This window comes from Camelus ferus, chromosome 1 (assembly GCF_009834535.1).
Source record: "Camelus ferus isolate YT-003-E chromosome 1, BCGSAC_Cfer_1.0, whole genome shotgun sequence".
Classification (NCBI taxonomy): domain Eukaryota; kingdom Metazoa; phylum Chordata; class Mammalia; order Artiodactyla; family Camelidae; genus Camelus; species Camelus ferus.
In genome coordinates this window covers 121,984,827-122,009,016 of record NC_045696.1, presented here as the reverse complement: position 1 = coordinate 122,009,016, position 24,190 = coordinate 121,984,827, and the positions used below count along the sequence as shown (strand labels likewise).

At 42.0% G+C, this 24,190-nt stretch overlaps 1 long non-coding RNA gene and 1 pseudogene across 1 annotated transcript in view; one reads left to right on the top strand and one right to left on the bottom strand.

The window, feature by feature from the left end:
- Nucleotides 1-428: 428 nt before the first annotated feature.
- LOC116666498 lies at nt 429-21,169 on the bottom strand (annotated as a pseudogene).
- The window catches only part of LOC116666505, a 24,662-nt gene continuing 12,556 nt past the window's right edge, over nt 12,085-24,190 (top strand). Inside the window, exon 1 of the long non-coding RNA XR_004323402.1 lies at nt 12,085-12,170. This is a non-coding gene — a long non-coding RNA (uncharacterized LOC116666505). The remainder of the gene's footprint in view (nt 12,171-24,190) is intronic.

Sequence of the window (24,190 nt, the reverse complement as noted above, 5' to 3'; positions counted from 1 at the left end):
ATCATCATGTACATGTCTCATCCCTCCACAAGGTATCTTGGCCTCAGAGCATAGTTTGTTCATTTGTCTGTGTTATCCTAGAAGGTAATAAACACCATTCTCCAAGACCAGAGACAAATAACTCCAGTAAGGATATTAAAAGCAATTTAGATCTTTGGGGGGAGGGTGTAGCTCAGGGCTAAAGAGTATGCTTAGTGTGTGCACGAGGTCCTGGGTTCAATCCCCAGTACCTCCACTAAAAAATAAATAAAACCTAATTACCCCCCACCCCCAACAGAGACAGAAAAAAAGAAGAAGAAAAAGAAGAAGAAGAAGAAGAAGAAGAAGAAGAAGAAGAAAAGAAGAAGAAGAATAAGAATAAAAGAATAAGAAGAAGAAGAAGAAGAAGAAGAAAAGAAAAGAAGAAGATAAGAATAAGAAACGAAGAAGAAGAAGAAAAAGAGCATTATTAACATGCATTTTAAAAGTTTAGCAAACCTCTGTGTCACCCCAGTGTTTCCAGTGGAAGATGAGATTCCATCCCCATGACGGTTACTAAAACAGCCACAGGAGTCCAGGCTCACTTACTGGTATTGCCTCTTCCTGTCACCCGACCTCCTTCCACATCACAACACAGGGAGGACAGGGTGATGGTGTAAGGAGTGTCAGGCTTCAGCTTCTGCAGGGCCACACTGTTCTGCTGTCCACCTATCCTGGTCTGGAGTAAAACAGGGATAAGTGTCAGCTTTGCTCTCTCCAGCTCACTCATCTGTTAGGAAAAGCTCTTTCTCTGTTTGAGGCCTTTGCCAAGATCTGGAAACATGCCCCGCTCTGAAAGTTTAAAATGTATCCTAGGGTACCATTTTAAATGTAAACGAGACCCCTTAAATCATAAAAAGGATTTTAAGCCTTAAAGTACTGATCTTAAAAAGATATTTCAACTGTCAAGAAGCCAGCACTGCGAAATTCCATCCAAAAGCAAAATAATAATAATAAGTGGGGCGACAACAGACTAAAAGAATGATGCACAACAAAAGATACAATAAATGTTATGATAACTCACAGAGAAAAAAGTGACAATGAGTGTGTATATGTCCATGAATGACTGAAAAGTTGTGAACACTGGAATTTGACACAACATTGTAAAATGATTATAAATCAATAAAAAATGTTTTAAAAAAAGATACAATCAACAAAATGAAAAGGCAACCTATGGAATGGAAGGATATCTTTGCAAACCATCTATCAGATAAGGGGTTAATATCAAAGTAAATAAGGAACTCACACAATTCAAGAGCAAAATAAAAGCAGTCTGATTTTAAAATTGTACAGAAGACCTCAGTAGATATTTTTCCCAAGAAAACTTACAAATGACTAACAGATAATTGGCATCACTAATCATCAGGAAAATGCAAATCAAAACCAAAATGACATATCACCTCCGCCTGTCAGAATGGCTATTATCAAAAAGAAAAGAAATAAACTGGGGCTGTGAATTTCACCACTCACGAGAGTGGTATGTCAGAGAGTTTGGGTTAATTTAGTAGGTATCGATTTCCTTGACTGTGCCTTTGAAACTTGTTTCAGCTTCTTCTAGCCATGGCTTTATTGTTATTTTCCTTACTCCTCATTATTTCCTTTTCACTGACATGACATATTGAATTAATGTAAATTAAATGTGTTTATGATGTAACTCCACTGTACATTTTACATTCATATTATATGAGTAGTAAAGGATGAAAGGATATTTGCGACCTATATGTATGTGCTGTATTTGGGCATTTTCTTGAAAACTAATTAATAGCTAGCTTATTTATGATTATTAGTTTAATAAGCTTCTGTCTGGCAGAAAAAATTTAGATTTAAAACTAACAACTAAATCATGGTTTTGGGTTAGGATCTAAGTATACAGGTTTAAAGCTTGCTGCAAACTCTCAGAGATATATTTTGATAGACATGTTACTCCATGATGGAAACAAGCAGGAACTAAATAATCAAATGTCATCAACCAAAAATGACTGAAGAATCAAATGTTGGAGATATTTTTAGATGTTTTTGTTACTAGCTATTTTGAGTTCAATGAAAACAAAGAACAACAACAATAACAAAAAGACAAGAAATAGCAAGTGTTGGTGAAAATGTGGAGAAAAGGGAACATTTGTGCACTGTTGGTGGGACTATAAACTGGTGCAACCACTATGGAAAACAGTATGGAGTTTCCTTAAAAAATTTAAAGATACAATTACTAAATGATCCAGCAATCCCACTTGGGGATACAGATTTGAGGAAAATGAAATCAAGATCTTAAAAAGATATTACCACTCCTAGGAATATATATCACTGAGAAGCTCTTGCACATGTGAACATGAACAGGATTGTAAAAGCAAGCAGAGTCATCCCAAATTAGAAAGTATTTAACAGGTAAAATGGAAAAATATGCTGCGGTGGAATCAAACAACAAAAAAACTCTACAGTAATGCAGACAAACAAGCTAGAGCTACGGGCAACACTGGTGACTCTTACAGAAGGTTGAACAGAAGAAGTAAGGTATAACAAAGTAAATCTATGATTCCATAGGTCCTATTAATATGCAACTCAAAAATAAGCAAAACTAAGTTGTATTGTTCAGAGGTGTAAACATAGGAGATATGACCATAAGGCAAAGCAAATAAATGATTACCATGAAATTCAAGAGTTTGATTGCATGCAAACTGGAGTAAGATGTTTTGAACTTGAAAGAACATGCACATTCTTTCTGGGGACCTGCAATTTTCTATTTCATAACCATTGCATTTGCGTTTGCATTATAATACTTTGCTAAATTTTATATCTATGTTTCATTTGCTTCTTTGCACATACACTGTGTTTCAAAATAAAAAGTTTAAAAATTGTGTATTACTTATCTGTTGTATAGAAATTGATCACAAAATTTAACAGTTTAAATGAGCAAATACTTATTATCCCACATATTTCTGAAGGCAAGGCTTTAGGGATTGTCTTAGGTGGGTGGCTTTGCTTTGGTGTCAAGTCATCGGCCAGGGCTGTGGTCATATGAAGTCTTGACTAGGGCTTAAAGATCCACTTCTATGAAAGTTTACACACATGTCTGTTGGCTGGAGGACTCAGCTCCTTTCCATGTAAGCCTCTTCATAGGGATGTCACTTTATCACATACTATTCATTAAAAGGAAGTCATTAAACCCAGTCCATGCTGAAAGACAGAGGAATTTACCTCCATCTCTTCAAAGGAATGGTATGAAAGTACCTGTGTACTTAAAATCACCATAAGTTTTATAGAAAGCCTACTATAAACAAATTCAATGTAGAGCAGCTATATTAGGGAAAGTAGCTGCAACATCTATGAAAGCAAAATGATTGAATCTATTATAAATGAGGAAATGAAATGAAACACAATGAAAAAGACAAGACATTCTCATGAGACTATAAGAGAAAAAATACAAACATTGCTAGTGAAAAATGAAAATCTGAGTTTCCCGTTTTGGGGGGAAGAAATATCACAATGTATTTTAGTGTGAAGACTTCAGCCACTTAACATATGAATGATTTATTCTTAAAGGGGACCACCATGAATCAAATATGTATGGAGATCTTTACTTCACAATATTTGTAGAAGTAAAAAGCTGAAACCAATTGAACGACCAATAAATACAGAAAAGTTTGAATAAATTATGACACACCTGTGCTGTGGAAACATTTTTAAACATTCTACTGAAAAATACTGTACATACAGAAAAATGTGATATTGCATGTCTAAAGCCCCCCAAATTATCACAATCTGGTCAGACTCATGAAGTCAGCATTCTAATCAAGAAAGAGAACAATACTGGGACCCCCAAAGCCCTCTGAACTTCCCTCTAGCCTGAACCTCTCAAGGTAGCCACTGTCCTGACATCTGAGGGCACAGATTAGTGTTGCTTTATTTTGTACTTGGCATGCATGAAATCAGATATTGTGTTATGTGGTATACTGCACACAGCTGACCCTAGAATGCACTGGCTTGGACTGTGGGTCCACTTATATGTGGATATATTTCAACAGTAAATAGTACAGAACTACATAGTCTGTGGCTGGTTGAATCTACACAAGCAGAGTAACCATGGATACAGAGGGCTGACTGTAAGTTACACACAGGTTAACCCCTGTGTTGTTCAAGGATCAACTGTAGTTTTATTTTCCTTCATGTTGTCTTTGTCAGATTCATCCATATCACATGCAGTTATAGGTATCTGATTCTCATTGCTGCATAGTAGTTTAGTGTGTCTTAATTTGTTTACCCACACCACTGTTGACAGATATTTACAGTTTATAGCTTGGGACTACTATAATTAATGCTATGAATATTCTAGTACATGTCTTTCAATAAATATATGTGCATATTGGTGATAGATATAGACCTAGGAGTAGAATTGCTGGGTCATAGGGTATGCACGGGTTTGGCTTAAATACACTCTGCCAACGTTCCAAAGTGGTTGGACCAACTTATGCTCCCATCAAGAGTGTGTGAGATTTGCTATTGCTCCACATTCATGCCAACACTTGCTTTTTCCATCTTTTAGATGTCAACTATCAGGTGTGTATCATGAAGTGGTTCTCATGTTTTAGCCTAGAAGTCAAATTGGTTTTTCTTCACATTTAGGTATGCAATCCATATGGAGTCAGTTTTCATGTATGGTATAAGTTAAGGGTCAAGTCACATTATTTCTTTCATATAGATATTCAACTGACCCAGCACCGTTTGTTGAAAAGGTTAGCCTTTACCATACTGTTTTGATGAGTGTAGCTTTGTAGCATAGTTTGAAGTCAGGGAGCATGATACCTCCAGCTTTGTTCTTCTTTATCAAGACTGTTTGGCTATTTAGGTCTTTTGTGTGGGAAAGTATACTGTGTTCATATATTGGAAGAATTAATATTGTCGAAATGACCATACAGTCAAAGGAAATCTGCAGACTCAATGCAACACCTATCAAAATACCAATGGCACTTTTCACAAAATTGCAACAAATCATTCTAAAATTTCTATGAAAACACAGAAGATACTGAAATAAGGGAAACCTCCTAATTCATTCTATGAGGCCAGCATTACCAAAACCAGATAGTCTTTACAAGAAAACTACAGACCATTATCTCTCATGAACACAAATGCAACAATCATCAACAAAATACTAGCAAATCAAAACCAACAATATATGAAAATAATTATACACCAAGACTATGTGAGATTAATCCCAGTTATGCAAGGTTGGTTAACATTTGGATATCCATTAATGCAATCCATTACATCAGCAGCTAAAGAAGAAAAAAAACCGCATGATTATATCAATGCATACAGAAAAAAACCTTTGACAAAGTTCAACATTCATTCTTGATAAAAAAAAAAAAAAAACTCTCAGCAAGTTGGGAATAGAGGGGAATTCCCTCAACTTGATAAAGAATAGCTACAGTGAACTGATCTTGATGAATCACAAAGGTACGACAATGGAGAAAAGATAATCTCTTCAACAAATGGCAGTGGAACAACCAGACATCCACATATTAAAAAACCTAGGAGTCTAGAGACAGACCTTATACCTTTCAAAAAAAAAAAAGTAACTTAAAATGGATGATAGACCTTAATGTAAAATGCAAAATTATAAAATTCCTAGGAGGTAACATAGAAAAAATTCTAGATGGTGCTCGGTATGGTGATGACTATTTAGATACAACACCAAAGTCACGGTCCATGAAAGAAAGAATTGATAAGGTACACTCATAACAACAACAACAACAACAAAGTTCTTCTCTGTGAAAGACACTGGCAAGAGAATGAGAAAACAAGCCACAAACTGAGAGAAAGTATTTGCAAAAGATTTATTCAATAAAGGACTGTTATTCACAATATACAAAGAACTCTTAAAATTAAATAACAACATGATTTAAAAATGGGCAAAAGACCTGAACAGATACCTCACTGAAGAGGATAAACATGAGAAATTAGCATATGAAAAAATGCTCAACATTATATACCATTAGAAAGTTGTAAACTAAAACAACAGTAAGATACCACTACATACCTATCAGAATGGCCAAACATCTGTAACACTGAGAACACCAAATGCTGACAAGGATGTGGAGCAACAAGAGCTTTCATCTTTTGCTGGTGGGAATGCAAACATGGAACAGTCACTTTGGGAGACAGCTGGACAGTTTCTTACAAAACTAAACATACTCCTACCACACAATCCAGCAATTGTACCCCTAGGTATTTACCCAAAGGAATTAAAAGCTTGTGTACCTGCACATGGATACAAAAACCTGCACATGGAAGTTTATGACAGCTTTATTCACAATTTCAAAAACTTGGAAGCAACCAACTTGTCCTTCATTTGGTGAATTAATAAGTAAACCATGGTACATCCAGGCAATGTAACATTATTCAGCACTAAAAGGAAATGAGCTCTCAAGCCATGGAAAGACATGGAAGAGACTTAAATACCTGTTACTAAATGGAAGAAGACAATCTGAAATGGCTGCATACTGTATGATTCCAATATATGAAATTCTAGATCAGGTACAGTTATGCAGACAGTAAAAAGATCAGTGATTTCTAGGGGTTCAGAAAGAGGGAGGAAGAAATAACTCTGTGGAGCACAGAGGATTTTTAGGGCCATGTAACTATTCCATATGGTAGTATAATAGTGATACATGTCACTATACATTTGTCAAAACCCACAGAGTGAACCCTAATGGACTTTTGGTGTAGTGTATCAATGATGTATCAATTTAGATTGATTATCCAATAACATACAAATGTACTCTCTGGTACAAGCGTTGGTAGTAGGGGAGGTTGTGCATGTCTGGGAGCAAGGGGTAACTTCTGTATTTTCTGCTCAATTTTGCTATGAACATAAAATAAACATAAAATAAACACAGCCTCTTAAGAAAATATTTTTAAATAAAAAATAGAAAAAAGGGACAATCCCCTACTCGTTTTTGAGTCTAGTATTAGCCTTAAAAGACCTTGTAAGAAAATTACAAATCCGTATCTTATGAAAATAGACATACAATTTTCTAGTAAAATTATAGCAAATTAAATCCAGAGATTTATAAAAGGAATACTACATCACAAACAAGTGGTGGGGGGGGCGGTTTCTTATGATGCAAACCTAGTTAAAGAGACATCACTGATGTAACCCATTATATTAACTGACTAAAGGATGATGCAGCAATTTTTTTCAGTAAAAGACCAAACAGCAAATATTTAAAGCTTTGTGGGTGACATACACTTTTTACAGAATATTATTATTATTTTTACAATCCGTTAAAAAATGTAAAAAATGTGTTTTAGCTTGCTGCCTCTACACAAACAGCCAGTGGGCAGGATTCGGTCTGTGGGTCACAGTATGCTGATCCCTGGACTAAGAAAAAATCAAAACCATATGATTATATTTGCTGATGCAGAAAAGAAACCTGAAACTTTCAAAATATATCCATCATTAAAAACTCTAGCCAATTAGGAATACAAGGGGACTTCCTTCATCTGATGAAGGGCATCTACAGAAAAAATCTACAGCTAACATCATACATAGTAGTAAAAGAGTTAATGTTTTATCCCAGAATCAAGAACAAAGCAAGGATATAAAACTTTTACCACTCCTATTCAACATCCTACATTGACTAGTCAGTACAATAAAGCAAGGGGGGAAAAAGCATAGAAATTGGAAAGGATGATATGATCATGAAAGTAGAAATCTCCAGAATCTATAAAAAGTTGGAATTAGTAGGTGAATTTTAGAAAAGTTGCACAATAAAAGGTCAATGTATAAAAATTAGATTGTATAGAATGTTAATGAAAAATAAGAAGCCAGCTCTTTTTTTAAATACCATTTAAATAGCTTCTTTTAAAAAAAAAAAAAAGGAAATACTTTGATACAAATCTAAGAAATACATTCAGGCACTGTATACTTTAAAAAAAGCTAACGAAAGAAAACAAAGGATGTCTGAAAGTCTAAATAAATGGAAAGATAGATCATGCTCATGGATTGAAAGTCTCAATAGAGTTAAAGTATCAACCCTTTAAAACAAAAAAATCTATAGATTTAACCCAATTTCAATAAAAACCCCAGTATTATCTATTGTGTATACTGACACATTAATTTTAAAGTCTATATAGAAAGTGATAATAACTATAATAGCAAAAATATTTTTGAAAAGAAGAAAATCTGATTTTAAGACTTACTATAAAGTGACAGTTATGACACTCAAGATAATATGGTACTGATGAAAGGAAAGACATACAGATCAATGGAACCAGACAGTTCATGAATCCACACAAATACAGGCTTTTCTACTGAGGTAAAATTACATAACATAAAATTCATCATTTTAACTATTTTTAAGAGTACAATTCTGTGCTATCTTTAGAACTAAGGTCTGTAGTAATTTCCTTACCTTCATTTCTGATTTTAGTAATTTGAGGCTTTGTTTTTTTTTCTGATCACTCTAGCTAAGGTTTTGTCAATTTTGTTGCCCTTTTAAATGATTTATTTTCTCTCTTGTTTTTCTATTCTCTATCTCCACTATAATCTTGACTATTTCCTTCCTTCTACTCATTTTGTGTTTAGTTTATTCTTCTTGATTAATTGATTTGAGATATTTATTTTTAATATGGGCATTTAAAACTATACATTTCTCTGAGTATATACTTCATTGCATCACGTAAGTTTGGGTACAGCATGTATATGTTTTTTGTTTTCATTTGTTTTAAGGTATTTTCTAATTTGATTTTTTGGGGGGGGGTCCATTGGTTGTTTGTGTTGTTACTGTGGACGTATATGTGAATTTTCCAGTTTTTCTTCTGTTATGTCAGGGACACTTTCATGGGAATTTCTCTATTTCCTTGGGCAGAGGAAGGAATTCATGAGGAGACCAGAAAAAAGCAGAACAAAGTGGAATGGATTCTGGCTGCCTAGTCACAGAGCTACTTGTCTTCAACATTTAATAAAATAAGTTTATATTTTATTTAAATGACTCTCTCCAGCAATGACAGTGACAACTACAGAGAAACTTAAGTATTTATCCTACAATAGGGGAGAGAGGTAATAATGTAGCAGAGAGAGGGGTGGGATAACAGAAGAGGATAAAAGATAAGGAACAAAATTACAATCGTGTGGAAATTTGTATGGCCAAGGTGACATTGAAGATAATTTGGCAAAAGAATGGTTATGCTAGGGGTTTTAAACACTGGCTGTGCATTTCACTCAACTTGGGGAATTGATTAAATAATTTCCAGACCTTCACTCCAAACCACAGACCATGAAAAAAGGAAAAGACTGAAGACTTGGGTTTGTAACAAAATTTTAATGCAGTTATTCATCCAAAGATACCGTTTTCAAAAGTGAACACGGAAGCCATGAGTTCAACTTCTAGGAATGGTGAAGCAGATAATTTTAAACAATAAACACACTGAGTACTACTATAAAAATGATGCAAAACCTTTTAGTCTGTTGTAAAGCATCAGAGAACTAATAAAGAAGGACATTTTTAGCTATAATCCAGGAGCCTAACATTTGCTGCCTTTTTTTCCCTAGAAAAAAAAAGAACTTACCAATTCTATGAATGGCAGCAGAAATCCTGAGAAGATAAGCTAGGAACTGATACACCCAGTGGTCTCCGGGAAGTTCTCGAAGTGCTGGCTGTCCTTCTCAGGGATGAAGGGCCTCAGACTGAGCAGCAGGAACTGGCGGCCGTCCCCATGGAGCTGCTGCAGGTTGACGGAGAACTCGTGCACCGAGGCCCTGGCGCGGTGCTCGTGCAGCAGGGAGGCAAACTGCTGGGTCTCCTGTGATGACAGCTTGGCGTGCAGCGTGAGTGTGTAGTCCTGCAGCAGCTCAGCAGCCGTGGTGCTCAGCTCGCTCCCGCTGACCGTCCTGGCATGCGGTGCCATCTGTATGCAGAAGGACAAGGGCGAGACGCCCTCCATGTGCACTCAGGGAAGGAGAAAGTGCTGGCTTCTGTGTCATAGGGCTCCTTCATGTCCACCTTTGTGGGAGAGTCATCACTGTGAAGAGACAGGTGGTGGGTAGGGGTCGAGGCCCCATCAAATACGGCTCTGTCCAGGGAGTCGATGGTGGACTCTGGGTACACAGTCTGGAAGACTTGCAAAGCAGGGAGCACAGCTCTTCCGCGGCAACCAGGCAGCACGCCTCCATGGGCCCCACTCCGCTCTCCGACAGGGAGTCTGCGGCGAGGCCTCTGGAACTTTCTGCACACACACTCTGGCTGGGGGAGATGCCGGGGTCCCGGGCTGTCTTCAGGATCACCAGGTGTGAGGCGTCATCCTGCACACAGGACACGGCAGTGATGTCATGGATGGGGACCCTGAGGATGGTGTCCTCCCCATCCCTCCAGGCCAGCTTGACTTTGTAGGCAGGCTGATCACAGCATCATGCTCCTGGGTCAAGTGTCTGGAGCTGGTGGGCTCTCTCTGTACTGCCTATGAAACGCGGGATTTCGGTCCTACCGGAGGGATTCAGCTATCCTGCTACAGACATTAACTGCCCTAAGTACCTCATCTCCTTCTCAGTACAGTCGCTCAGCAGTCTGCTGGGCTCCACGCGCTCAGGCAGGGACAGCACCACAGTGTGCAGAGGGCACTTCTCTGTCATCTTCTCATGGGCTTTCTTGTCTCTACTCTTTTCACCTTTTAGGAATACTCATTTAAATGGTGACTCAATTCCCGGCCCACTGGAAAGTCTGAGGAGGTATTCCTTGGGGGAATTCTGGCTCCTCCCCTTCTGCCAACAGTTACCGTGCATTCCCTTCTGTTCACTTCCGATCTTGCTGAAAAATACAGTCATATGTTAGCCCTCCCTCTTCTTGCCCTTCTTGCCCTCCTCTTCCATGTCACTGTGAGAGGCCCCTGAGGCCAGGCCCGGCCCGCCCCGGGAGCCATGCCCTGCCGTGGCTGCCTCATGCTCACTAGGTTCTCGCAGCCGCCATGGCTCCTGCTCCGCCCGCCTGGCTGCACTCTCCTGATTAATTTCTGTCTTATTAGACTTTCCTAGTAGCAGGAAATAAATGGCTCTTTCTAGCAGGTACATCAGAGCGGACAGAGACTCACGGACGTCTTTTTCTTCCAGCTCACTTTGGACTAAAGAAAGAATTGATAACACCCCTAAGGAATATCAACTTTATCATCATTTGAATATTAGGGGATCAGAGCTGTCCTGAAAGGATGCTTGAAAACATTAGCAAAATACAAAACAGGTGGAATGGCTCAATAAGAGGTGGACATTCCTGGAAACAGCTGGAAAATGTTACCTAGCACTACTATCAAACGGTGTGTCACTGGTCTGAAACATAACATCTGGTATTTTTATAGGCCTATATGGTCCTACTGTAACAATTAACACCCAGGAGAGCAGTATATTGATCCTTTAAAAAGATAAAAAGCATCTTCTTCGACCACGGAACAGAGAGAAAGATGATGCAATGAGAGAAATACAAGCTTCAGGATGGATTCAGCAATGACAGACTGAAAAGGGAAGGAAATTTCAAATAAGCCCCAAACTCAACACTCTCCCATATCTACTGAAACAATCAATAACAGCAGTCCCCTGACCTCAGTCACTGACCCAGGATAAATCCTTGTGACCCAGGTGAATCCTGCAGGTTTTATTCTCTATTTTGCAAGCCTGACCTGTGATCAGTGGCAATTTAGATATTAACTGGAGAAATTTATTTTTGTTTATTTTCTTTAGCTGTTCAGTTAACACTACTTGTTCTATAAATAAGACTACACTAAGCTTTGTTTTCTTCCAGGATTACTTTTCATCAGTTCTATTTAAGAATTTCCCTCTCTCTGAAACGCCACATTCTCTCACTATACATTTGTTCCCAATGACAACACGGCAGCAGGAGCATTCATTCCAGCCACTGGCTTAAAATCTCTTCGGTCAAATATGTGTAAATTATCTAATCCGTCAAGGTAAACTAGTCCTCTGCTACAGCAGTATTAGGAAGTCCCAACTTTATCTGTACAGCATAGAAAATAGTCATTTTTCTCAAGGGTTTAATTTTGGGCTTTTAACATGAATCAGTTTGCCAGTTATTAATAGTTCCCTCATTGGTTGCATCTCTGTAGTCAAATTAGAGATGAGGATTTTTAAACGGGTAGAAGACATGAGTGGACATGTCACCAAACCAGGTACACAACTGGTAAGTAAGCACATAAAGAGACACTACTGTCATAGTCACGAGGGAGAGGCGGAGTGAGACCACATGCAGTACCACTCACACCCTCTCCAGATGGGACAGAATCAAAAGGAGGTGTTGGGAAGGAGGTGAAGAACTGAAACACCTGATACCTGCTGACAGAGGGTAAAATGGTACTCTGGAAAATGGTTTGGTGCTTTCTTTAAAAATTAAAAACATATCAATCTGACAAAGTATCAAGGCATTAAAGCCAAAGGAAGTGAGGAACTGCTCTGGCCTGAAGGGGACCACACAGACAGGGGCTACGTGCACCATGCGCCCGCCAAGCAGGGGCCGAAGGGCAGGAAGCAGTCCCGGCTGGCGCGCCCTGCCCAACGCGCACGGCTGTGTTACGGTCCCACAGGGGTGCCGCGTGGGGTGTGCTGGGGAGACGGAGCACTGTACCAGGAACTCACTCTCATGACACAGAGAGAAACCTTCCTTATACTCTCTTTACACTATTTCTATACATTTAAGATTGCTGAAAAAATTTGTTAAATACACAGCATTTAAAACATCTTTATTACAGAAAAAAAAATCATGGCCTCCCCTTTCCACTCTCTACTCTTTTAATCAAGTTCTGGTTTTCTTCACAGCACCTAGCAGCGGCTGAAGCATCATGTGTGCAGGATAGTCCGCCTCCCCCTCTGAGAGTAAATTCCTGCAAGCGCTGGGACCAGGTCTGGTCTCCACCCAGCTCCAGTGCCCGCACACTGGCCAGTGCACAGGGTATTCATGTTTGTTTGATAAGTTAACCTGCAGTCTTATTATGCTTTAAAATAAAATCATTTACCATCCCTTCCCCCCAAAACACACACACACATCACTTGCTCACAGAAACTCTAACCCTGTGTACCCAAAAGAAGTGAAAATGTATGTCCACATAAGAACTTAGAGATGAATGTTCATTGCACAATTATTCACAACAGACAAAAACTGGACACATTCCAAATGTCCATAATCTACTGAAGCCATCCAATTAATTACTGTTTGATGACAAAAAGCTCCAGAACTACTTGTCCTGGCAATAACATGGATGAATCTCAAAATATTATTATAGGTGAGGAAAACACCAGATAAAAAGCTTTTTGGAATGATGAAAATGTTCTAAAATGGCTTTGGTGATGACTGCACAACTGTAAATATGCAGTGAACTGAACATTTGAATTTTATGAGTTTTATACTATGTTGATATAGCTGTTTTAAAATAAAAAGCAGAGAACAAGGGACAGCCTCCTTCTGCTTGCTGTTTGGTCAATTTAAAAGAAAACCAGGATGGTATAAAGACAGGGATGAGCCTCTGAAGGGAGCTCGTTAACCTGAAGTAATAAAGTCCAAACTGCAGATGTGGGACCCGGACAGTCAGGAGCAGTGGCAGTCTCACACTCTTCCCCTGTGCCCAGCGCCTCCAGGCTGCCTCAAAGGGAACTCTCAGAGTCTCCACTGGACACCACCACCAGCACCCCCCCAGCACCCGGGCAGGAGGCTCTGGGAGTGCCTGGGCTTGGAAACCACAAACCCATCAGTGCCAGCACAAAATGCAAACTACAGCGAAAAAGTTTGAATGTGTGTAGAAGACTCTGGCCAAAAAAGAAACTTCACCTTCTGGGTTAAGATGTGCCACCCATTTTTCATTTCTCAACCATAGTTTTATGTCTTACAACAGATTATATAATTCTTAAATAGGGGGGACAATCATGTTACGGCTTCAAAGTCTCTAAAATTATTTTAGGGGGCATATGTAAGACAAAAGAAAAGTATCTGCTAACTGCAGGATCTGCTCAGAGGTGGTTTATCTTCATTTAATTATGATAAAAAGAACAACCCACTTTAAAAACAGGTTTGTGCATAAGCCATCTTTTTCAGTTTTCTAGATGCACAAAAATGGGAAGGGTCACTTAAAATCGAATGATTTATCAATAAACTCTAGAAAAAAGAAAAGAGTATCTTAGACCTGTGTCTGTGATAAGTGCAATAAAAAAGAGAAATGAAAAGAAACTCTTTAGAAGGAACCTAAAGCCAAGGCCTGATCAAGCCTTTTCAATCCTTTCTCCAAGCCAGCCATCCACCGACCACGAGCTGCCTGGGGACCTGGTGCTTTGTTCACTGAAGTAGCTGAATGGCTAGTCTGTGTGCCAGTGCAGACACACACCACTTGCTGAATTAATTAGTAACTGGGAAGCCCAGGTGGAGTCAGCGGCTCTGTCCTGAATGATCTTATATCAGTGTTTTCACAGAGTGACACAGTAACCTATTTCCTTATCAGTCTGTCTCCAACAGGACCTGCAGCACCCCTCAGGGAGGCCGGGAACGGGACCAGGGCCTGGCAGAGAAGATGCTTTAACTGACAAATCTCACCGGGAGAGGGGGCTGCCCTAGCCCACACCGCTGTGAGACCCAAGCCTGACAGTCTCACTTCCGTGGACTCTGCTTTGCACTCCAGGACGAAGTCCAAGAGACTGAGGTGACAGACCCCAGCCCCACCAGGCCCACTCACTTCCAGGGAGTGACGACCAGAGCACTAACCCGAGGCCTAGGGCTCAGCGCTCACCTGTGTGTTTCACCCAATCCTCCGAGCCCTGAGGTGGGTATCGCTACCCCTTCTCCACAGGACAGAAGAACAAGCTCAGGTCACAGACAGGTGTCCAGAGCCCAGACTCTCACCCGCTCTATTGTACAGATGCCCAGCCACGGATCAGAACATGGGCCCAGATAACCTGTTCTGAAGTCAGTCAGTCGGTAGTGGGTTCCTGGATGTTTACTGTTAGGCTGCAGGACTCACATGTTATACATGTATCCAGTATTACAGAGATTGTAAAGAATGCCGCCCAGCTTGACTGCCACCTCCACACCACCAGAGACAGGAAGGCAGAAGAGCCCTAAAAGCCACCCAAAGCCCCTCTCCTGCTGAAACAACCAGTGGTGGACACTGGCCCAAGCTGGATCAGATCCTTTCCCTCAGGAGTCAGAGTGCTCTGAAGACACACACCTCTGGGCAGCTAGGGTCAGCTCTCTTCTGCCAAGTGCATGGGGATGTGGTAAAAGTGAACACAGAAAAAAAAAACCAACAACAACAAAACAGCTGTGCAGAGATGCAGGCTGCAACAAGATTTTGTAAATGTAAAGAGGGAGGGGAGTAGCTGCCTTGGTCTCACTTTTAGTTCCTGGTTACGTCCATACCTGAAACTAACTGCTCTTCCTGTCCCTGCAACACCATCAGAAACAGCCCTGGATCTGAATCACAAACTCCCCAATTTCGACAGTTCATTTTCTACAAGCCGTGCCTCAAATGCTTTAGCACCCTTCCCCACCTTTCCCTCAGCTAGCTCCACGTCATTCTCCAGGTCCCAGCTTAAAGAGCACTTCCTCCAGGAAACCCTCCCAGACTACTCCACAAAAACTTTTCTCCACTTTTTATGGGTAGAAAAGGGAGCACTCTGCACCTCACCATATTCAGTAAATGGGATTACTTTACTGTTAGGCTGTAAACACCAAAGTGTAAAAACTACTTCAGTCCTATTGCTTAGCACACAAGCCAGGTACACGCTCAATAACGTTACTAAATGAATGAAAATCAAGAAACTGATGGGGGACAGAGGAGTGACAAGGATAAACACAGGTAAACACCCTTCTGAGAAATGTGAAGCTGCTTTGACCCTACCTCCCTCACCCCTTCCAAGTTTCTGGTTCCTCCCTCTTGCATCTCCACAACAGGCCCAAGCTGGTCATGACAATCATCTTTTTATACCTTGGTGCCAACAAACTCAGGAACCCAGGCTGCAGGAAGCATGTTTCCAGGTAACTCGCTGTAACACAGGAAAGTCTATAGTAGTTCAGGGGAAAAGACATTACTCCGTTTTGAGGTCTAAACAAATCTCAGTTCTGCTGTACATTTACTGGCTCTGAACCCTAGACAAGTTACCTGAGACCCAGTTTCCTTATCTGTAAGCTAAAAAAAAAAAAAAAAAAAAAAAACCTCAAAGGTGAATATGAAAATGAGTTTGAAACCATAGCACCTAAGGCAAGCTTCCAACTAACACTAGTCAGCTGGTCACGGTGAAGTCCACGCAGATCTCACCCCTAGACCCCACCCCCAGCTCCCACCAGCCATGGCCGGATTCAGAGCCCAGAGCCTGCCCTAAGACTGTGCACCTGAGAGAGAACTTGGAGAACATCCTGTTGGCTTTCCAATGTATGGGAGCCTTAAGAAGTGAAAGAGGAAACAGAAGCAAAGAGGAAGAAAGAGCATCTCAGGGTCAGGCGGGGGTGGGGGGCCGGGCAGAGCAGGCTGGATGCGGGGTCGGGTAGCTGGAGATGTCTGTCGGGGAATTTGGTTGTTTTCTACTTAGCAGGTACCTTACTGTGAGTAAGGTGAGGAATAAACTATACAGAGTTCCCGGAAAACTCAACTTCGATGCCTTTCAAAAACACCTTTTTACTTATGCTTGAGAACTGAGAACATACAACTTAAATTCAGCAGAATGGCATATATATTATAGCCAATTACAGCCACCACCAGGAGCACACTATTAGGGATGTTACTGACACCAAAATGAATTCTGTCTGCATTTTACTTGCACTCGAATCTGTTCAGAAACTCTGGATGTTCTGTTGCTCATGTGAGATGGCCTCCTCACAACTTTGAGCTCCAAAAACCATACAAGAGACATTTTTTTTTTTATTAAAAGTTACATTAACAGTTAAACCAGCACAACTAGGAATCTGGTCCGGAATGTCTGTAGAGGATTTATACTACTGCTGGTCCTGCCTTTCAAACAGGTGGTACCAAAACCCAGCAAAGTTCCGGGGAGGGATTGGAGAAGGGCTAGAGCAGAGAGTAACAAGGGCAAGGTCATGGAGGAGATGAATCTCAGAGAGAGGCAGGACCTGCCCAGGGCCCATCCATTCTTGGGTATGGGCTGGAGGGGAACACCACTGGCATCTTAACAGGACGCTTCTCCGGTGCAGGGACTGACTGCCGTGTGCGCACTGCATGTGGGTCACTGGGCACGTCCACCTCCACACCACATGCACACCGAAGGCCAGTAACACCTCCAATCAACGTAACAACAAAAAGCAAAACAAAATCCACATACATGTCAAAATGCCCCAGGAGACGGGAAAATCACACCCACTGAGTACCCCTAAGTAACCAGAAAGAAGACAGAACAAGCACAGAGGGTAGGAAGTCAAAGAGAGACAACAAGGGAAACACAAAATCTGATGAGGAGCCAGCAGAAAAAGGGCATCCTTCAGTGGTTTTCACCTACCAACTCAAGTCCCAGCTCCTTAGAAAACAAAGACCTTCAGAACTCAGCCCTACCCATCCCAGCTGCCTCCCCTCCAGCTCTCTCCCCAAGGTACCCACCCACACCCTCCCTTCCCAGACAACTCCTGGTTTCCCTGACCAGATGTGCCACGCTCAGACCTCTGTGCCCAGGCATGTGCATTCTGCTCTACCTGGAGAGCACGGCTCAAGGCAAACTCCCGGTCGTACATCCACACCCAGCGCCAAGGTTTGTGAAGCCAGACACAGGCAGCCCCACGCCACCTCGGCCTTCTGCCCTCACAGCCCTCCCCACGGGTCTTCTGTGCTCCCACCCAACTGCATCCCACTGTCTGCAGCAGGAGCTACTGAAGGGCAGGCGCCCCTTGAGTCCTTGCAGGGAACTGGTGCTCAATGAATTCTAAGTGAATGACCTTGCATGGAAGGTTTTTGTAAAAGGCTAACAAAGCAAATCACACAGAAAGCAGACAATAGATATTTTCTACTATTGAAAGCATGTATTTTTTTCAACTCTGATCTTTGGTTGAGCATCACTTAAGAACCAGACAGAGATGCTCTACCACTTCCTAGTTGGGTATCTGTGGGCAAATTAAGTAACCTCGCTGGGTCTCAAATTTCCACTTACTGAAAGGAATCACCCCTGCAATGTGGGTAAGAGGACTGATTAATATCTGCTTAAAATAAAACAAAAGTAACAGAAAGCGCTGACTAAATGGCAGTTCTGACTGGCCTGCCAGAGTCACAGACACCTTAACAGGACGAGACACTGTATCATCAGGAATGTCAGCACAATGGAATTTTGGTTAAAACTATGTTTTTAGGAGAGCTGAACGTCAACAAACCCAACAGTTTGTCCTCCCACTGAACCGTGCTCTCTACAGTCCTCACTACTGATCCCTATGACCACTGTGTCCCCCAGCTCCGCTGACAATGTGGACTCCCAGGTCTCTGGTCTCTGACCACACCTCCTCCTCCTCCTCTGTAGCTTGCCTGCTCTGGACACCTAAATTCAGGCATTCCTTCAGCTCAACTCACACGTTTTTTCTCATCTTGTCCCTTCTCAAGGCTTCAATTACGATCTCTATGGAGATGACCTCACAATCTCTCAGTCACATTCAGAACATGTTTCAAGCTGAATTTATCCAACATAGATACTTAATTAGATGATGAAACATACAACTTGAACTTCTCTCTTTCATACCATTTTTCCCTTTTCCCCAAGTCTTACACATCTCACCAGTCCTCAGCTTCCTCTTCCTTTTCCCACCTCTTAAAACTACTTGCTTGCCAAGGTTCCTTCTTCGCTCTTTTGTTCTGTCTCACTGCTTCTTAATCTCTCTGGGATAATGAACACTTTGAAAATGTACTGAACCCTACAGATTCTCTACTAAAGAGATAAACACGCATAATATATGCATGCAATATCACCTAACCTATGATCTCAAATAAGAATCTGTGTTCATCCACACCAGACTACCACTTACACAAATTTTCATCTCCAGATTCTACGTCCCTCTTATTTTCAGGATGCCTTCTGGATATAGCCTAAAGGGCCAACAGCATCCTAAACTTAACGAGTCCAAACCAGAACTCACTATTTCTCCTTAACAAACCTCCTCTGCCTACAGCATTCCTCCTCTAACAAGGAATGTTACAGAAAGGAACCACCATGCCCCTAAGCTAGAAGCCTTGGAATTAACAACCTTCCCCATACCACATCACCAGGTCCTGTCTTAGAATCTCTCCCAAATCCAAATTCCTCTTCAGCATCTTACCCTGTAAGACCTCATCATCCTTTGATTCATCCCATACCTGCCATGATGAAAAGTCCACTACTCCTCTGACAAGACTCCGTTACTGACTCTAACATCTCCATCTTCCATGCCACTACATCACTTCACCTCCAGAAGGTCACAAAGCCTGATTCTCCACCTCAGTTTTCTCCTGTCATTTCCACCAGTGTTCATGTAGGTTCTCCAAAAAATCTCAAAACTGATCATGCGCCTGCTTCTTCTCAAAAACTCTGATGCTTCTCCATCGCACAGATATAAAATCAAACTCCGTTCTGCCTACAGAGTCCTCCACAATTTGCCACCTAAGTCCTTTTCCAGGATTGGATTCCACAGCTTAGATTGTCACTTGCACTTATTGTCTTCCTATCAAAACCACACCCACTCGGAAAGGCTCAATTCAGACTCCACTCTTTATATCCTCTACATAATGATTAGGAAAGAACTTTGTACAGAAAAGGCAAAATTCCTACTGAACAGATTCAGAAAATGAAAAAAAATTTTCTTCCTCAAAATCTTTAAGTCCTTCTGGAAACATCAAGCTTTAAAAAATATCAGTGACTCAAATATTATTAACATTTCAATCAAGAAATCAAGAAGATAAAATAAAATAAAAATAGACAAAAAACAAATTTCTTCTCTATAGCACAGGGAACTATACTCAATATCTTATAGTAACCTTTAGCGAAAAAGAATATGAAGCCAAATATATGTGTATGTACATATATGTATGACAAACTATGATGTATACCAGAAATTGACACATTGTGACTACATCTCAATTAGAAAAATTAAATAAGTTAAATATATCAGTTATTTAAATATCATTAATATTTCAATCAAGAAATCCTTTATAAACCCAGCACTGTTAACCAACATTTACTAAATACTAATAAAGCACAATATGGATTAAACTTATATTAAATATCATCAACCTGAAGATTAAAAGCTATCATCTGGACCCAGGATTCCAATCCATTATTTGTACTTGGATCTTACTTAAGAAAGGGAAAAAAAAATTACACTAAGACTTGACATTTCATCTAAGAGAGACATGTCATGTAAGTTGACAGCCGTGATAGAAAGTTATCAGATCTAAATCAACTTAAGGCTAGGAAAAATTGTTAACAGATTAAAAAAAAACAAGAACAAAAAACTTCTCAACTGACATGTCATGAAACTAAGGACTTTTCTCAGTACACATTTAAGCATTAATTTCTTCTAAGGGCCTGGACGTGATGGGCAATTTCCACTGGCGCCAGGGAAAGTGCTGAACCAAAGCCGCTCATGGAAAACGCAGACGAGGGCGGCAGACAAGACAATGATTTCAGGGCTGTGCACACAGGCCCCTGCCAACCGCTTTCCAGACTGCGGCTGCGGCTGCAAGCATCTGAAGGACTTCCCAGCTTCACAGTGGGACGTCAAGGGTTAGGCTGCGAGGCCAGCACACAGGGCTGGGGAGCCTTGTTCCCGTTCTGGGGGGGGTCCCTGGGTGCCGGGCTCCCGGCCCCTACCCCTCCCCCCGACACCCGCGGCGCATGGACGGCGGGACAGCCCGACTGGGGTCGGGGCCGGGCTCGGGATTGGGGTCTCGGGGCCGGGCCCGATGGCTCAGCTGCGTCCGCCGAGGCCAGGCGGGGGCGGACACTCACCACAGCGCGCTGTGGGAGCCCTCACCCAGATCGCAGGTTGCTGGAGCGCGGCCCGTGTTGAGCACCTGCCCGCGGACCACCTCGGGGCCCGCGCCCGCCTCCGCCATGCCGGACACGAAGCTCCGTGGCCGCCGCCGCTGGCGGTTGGGAGCAGGGCCGCCCCCCCCCACCCCCCGGGGAGACCCGCAGAGCCGCCACCCACTTGACCAACTGCCGCCTGCCCACCTGATGAAGTGACCATTGGGTGGGCGGAGGGAGGGGCCCAGCAGAGGAGGGTGCAAGGGCGGGGCTGGGCAGTGCGCGCGGATTGGCTTTCGTGGCCTGTGGGCGGGGCCGCGTGCTTAGGGCGGGGACACATGTATAAGCTGCTGTCTACCCAGATTTCAGAGTAATAGTGGGCCTATATTAGAGGTAGGTAACCAAGATCATTCAGAAGTCAGGTGGCAGGTCAGGTCTGAAGATAAACATTTGGGAGTCACCAACATGTAGAAGGATTCTGAAAAGGATGAGCTCACTTCAGTGGATACAATAAACAGAGACTAAAAAGGGTCCAGCATTAAACTCTGCAGGTCTTTCAAATGTCTGTGTAGGTCAGGGAGAACTGAAGCGGGAAGTGAGTACCTCCACGTCCTCATTGCCTTTCATCTATTTCCATGTCCTGTTCTTTCTGCTAAATCCTCTCCCTCTTCTTTACCTGCCAAACTCCTATTTATCTAGAACAGCTCAAAGCTATGTCCTCTAGAGATTTCCTCATACTCTCTGATGGACAGTTGACCATGCTCCCCTCAAATTACCACCAATTGAGTAGCTTAAAACAACAGAAATGTCCTCCCTCTTAGTCCTGGAGACCAGAAGCCTGAAATCCATGTGTCAGCAGGATGGGGCTCCTTCTAAAACCCGGAGGGGAGGTTTCCCAGTAGCCTGACGCATCCCTTCTAGAGGCCCCAAGCACTCCTCGGCTTGCAGCAGCGTCCCTCCAGTCTCTGCCTCCATCTTTCCAGGGCCTTTCTCCCTTGTGTCTGTGTCTCTCCTCCCTGTGTCTGTTATTAGGACAGTTGTCTTTGGATTTAGGGCCAACACTGACCACCCAGGATGATCTTATCCCTGGAGTCTTAGTTTAATTTTACTAGCAAATGTAATTTGGTTAAAGAATTGGTGTTTGGTAAAAAAGACAACCTTTGGTAATACGGTAACAGTCAATGGTTCTGGGATGAGAATGGAGGCATATCCTTCTGGGGACACTATTCAACCCACTGCCCCTCCTTTGAGTTTATTCATCTCTTTGTAGTTATCATCAATACAGCACATGATGGAGACACGTAAGTTTCTACTCCAATGAAACATACACCCTCTACAGGGAAGATCTCTCTCCTAGGGGGAGACAACTGGTTGGGAAAGCAGAAATGATTACTCTTTTTATGGCTAAAGTACAGATATACACTAAGTACATAAACTAATATACTGCATGTCTTTGATACTGAAATTTAGTAATAGGGGGAAATTAGGAAAAAAATGTCGAAGAGGCCTTGGGATGGGAGATGGGGGTTGATGGTGAAAAAAGAAGTTTGAGAAACACTGACCTGGAATATTCTTGCCCAAATGTAGTTCCCATGCCCCTGTAATTCCCATACACAGCCCGTCTTCCCACATGTGTACTCACACACTAACCATTCCAACAGCACCAGCAAAGGGGGCCAAAAATACAAAATATGGCTCGGATGAGTAAGCAGCAAACATACTTGCCATTCACAAGTTCCTAGATGTGCATTTAAGATTTAACTGGAGCCGCCAGCGCAGCCTCCAGTGAGAGCCCAGGCTAAGCCCTCCTCACCCCCCAGTGAACCTGCCCTAGGTCTGCCTCTGCCCCATGCCCACACGATGAAAGCATTTTGAATTATAAACTCTTAACAGGCACCTATTTAACCACTTAAAGTCTCAAAATCTAACGATTTGAAATATCATAACTGCAGCCATTTCTCCCTTGAGAACTCTATCATATTTAAACAGAATTTCAGTTACCAGAAAAAACTCTTTATAGACAGGAAAAGGGAGGGGTAGTGATGGGGTGGGAAATGTACTGATTTAATGTTTTATCAAGAGGAAAAGTGAGTGGAGAGAGAGGCTTGCAGATCATCAGTCCCCAGTGTGGTGAATTTAGTAAGGCAGAGAGCAGTGCAAACTGGAAGACTTAAAAGTCCAAAGTTTAAACATCGCTTTTGTTTTCCCAAGCTCTAGATATTAATAACACCTTTGTGCAAATTATAAGTCTTCCCTTTTGGGAAGACAAAGGGGAAATTAAACATTTGCATAAATCAATTGATTGCAATTCTGATGGCATTTCCAGCTACCTTTCCTCTGTGCCATGTTCCTGGACCTACAAAAGACATGACCTCATTACACGGGACGTCCCTCCCACTGCACGGTGTTGGAAACTCTCACTTTCCATCCCACAGCACCTACGTCTCTTGTTCCTCCTTACAGTAGCTGCAGGTGCTCTGGTCCATGTCCCCATCACCGTGTTCCTGAAATGCAACTACTCACTCACTAGCCTCTCTGGTTTTAGTCTCTCTTCTCCAAGCCATCCAGAATGCTTTCTCTCTACTGTCTACCAGACTCTTTTCCATCATGACAATTCTCTGCTCAGGAATCATCTTGGGGTCCCCTGCTTCCTATAAAATGAAGCCTAAGTCCCCAGCTGGGTTCTAAGGGCTCTCCACATGTGCTGGGACATCCCCCATGTCCTCTTCTCCTGGGCACTTGCCCTTCTCTGTGGCCACTTCAGAATCTTCCCTACGCCCTGTCACAAAGTCACCTCTTTATCTCCAGGGATCCATCATTTCCCCAAAGTGCCTTCTCCTTTCCTGCTGTTCACCCTACTCTCTCCTCTCCCTCAAAGTCTGGCTCAGACCCCACCTTTGTCACAAGCTTTGGACATTCCCGCCAGTCTTGAGAAGGAGGTTTAACGCTGAACCCTGTTCTGCCCCAGAACTTCATGCCTAGCATCCAGCAAGGAGCTTCCTATCTTGCAAAGGAATGAGATGTCACATTACATGGTATCCCTCACAGGCCTGTACCAGATAGTAAGAAATAGTGTTGGGGTTGCTTTGTTCATATAATATTTCCACCAGTAGAACATCATTGACCACCATTTATTAAGTATCTACCACTTGCCAGCTTACATAGGAACTTATATCCTTTAATCCTCAGCTTTCATAACAGGATGCTCATAAG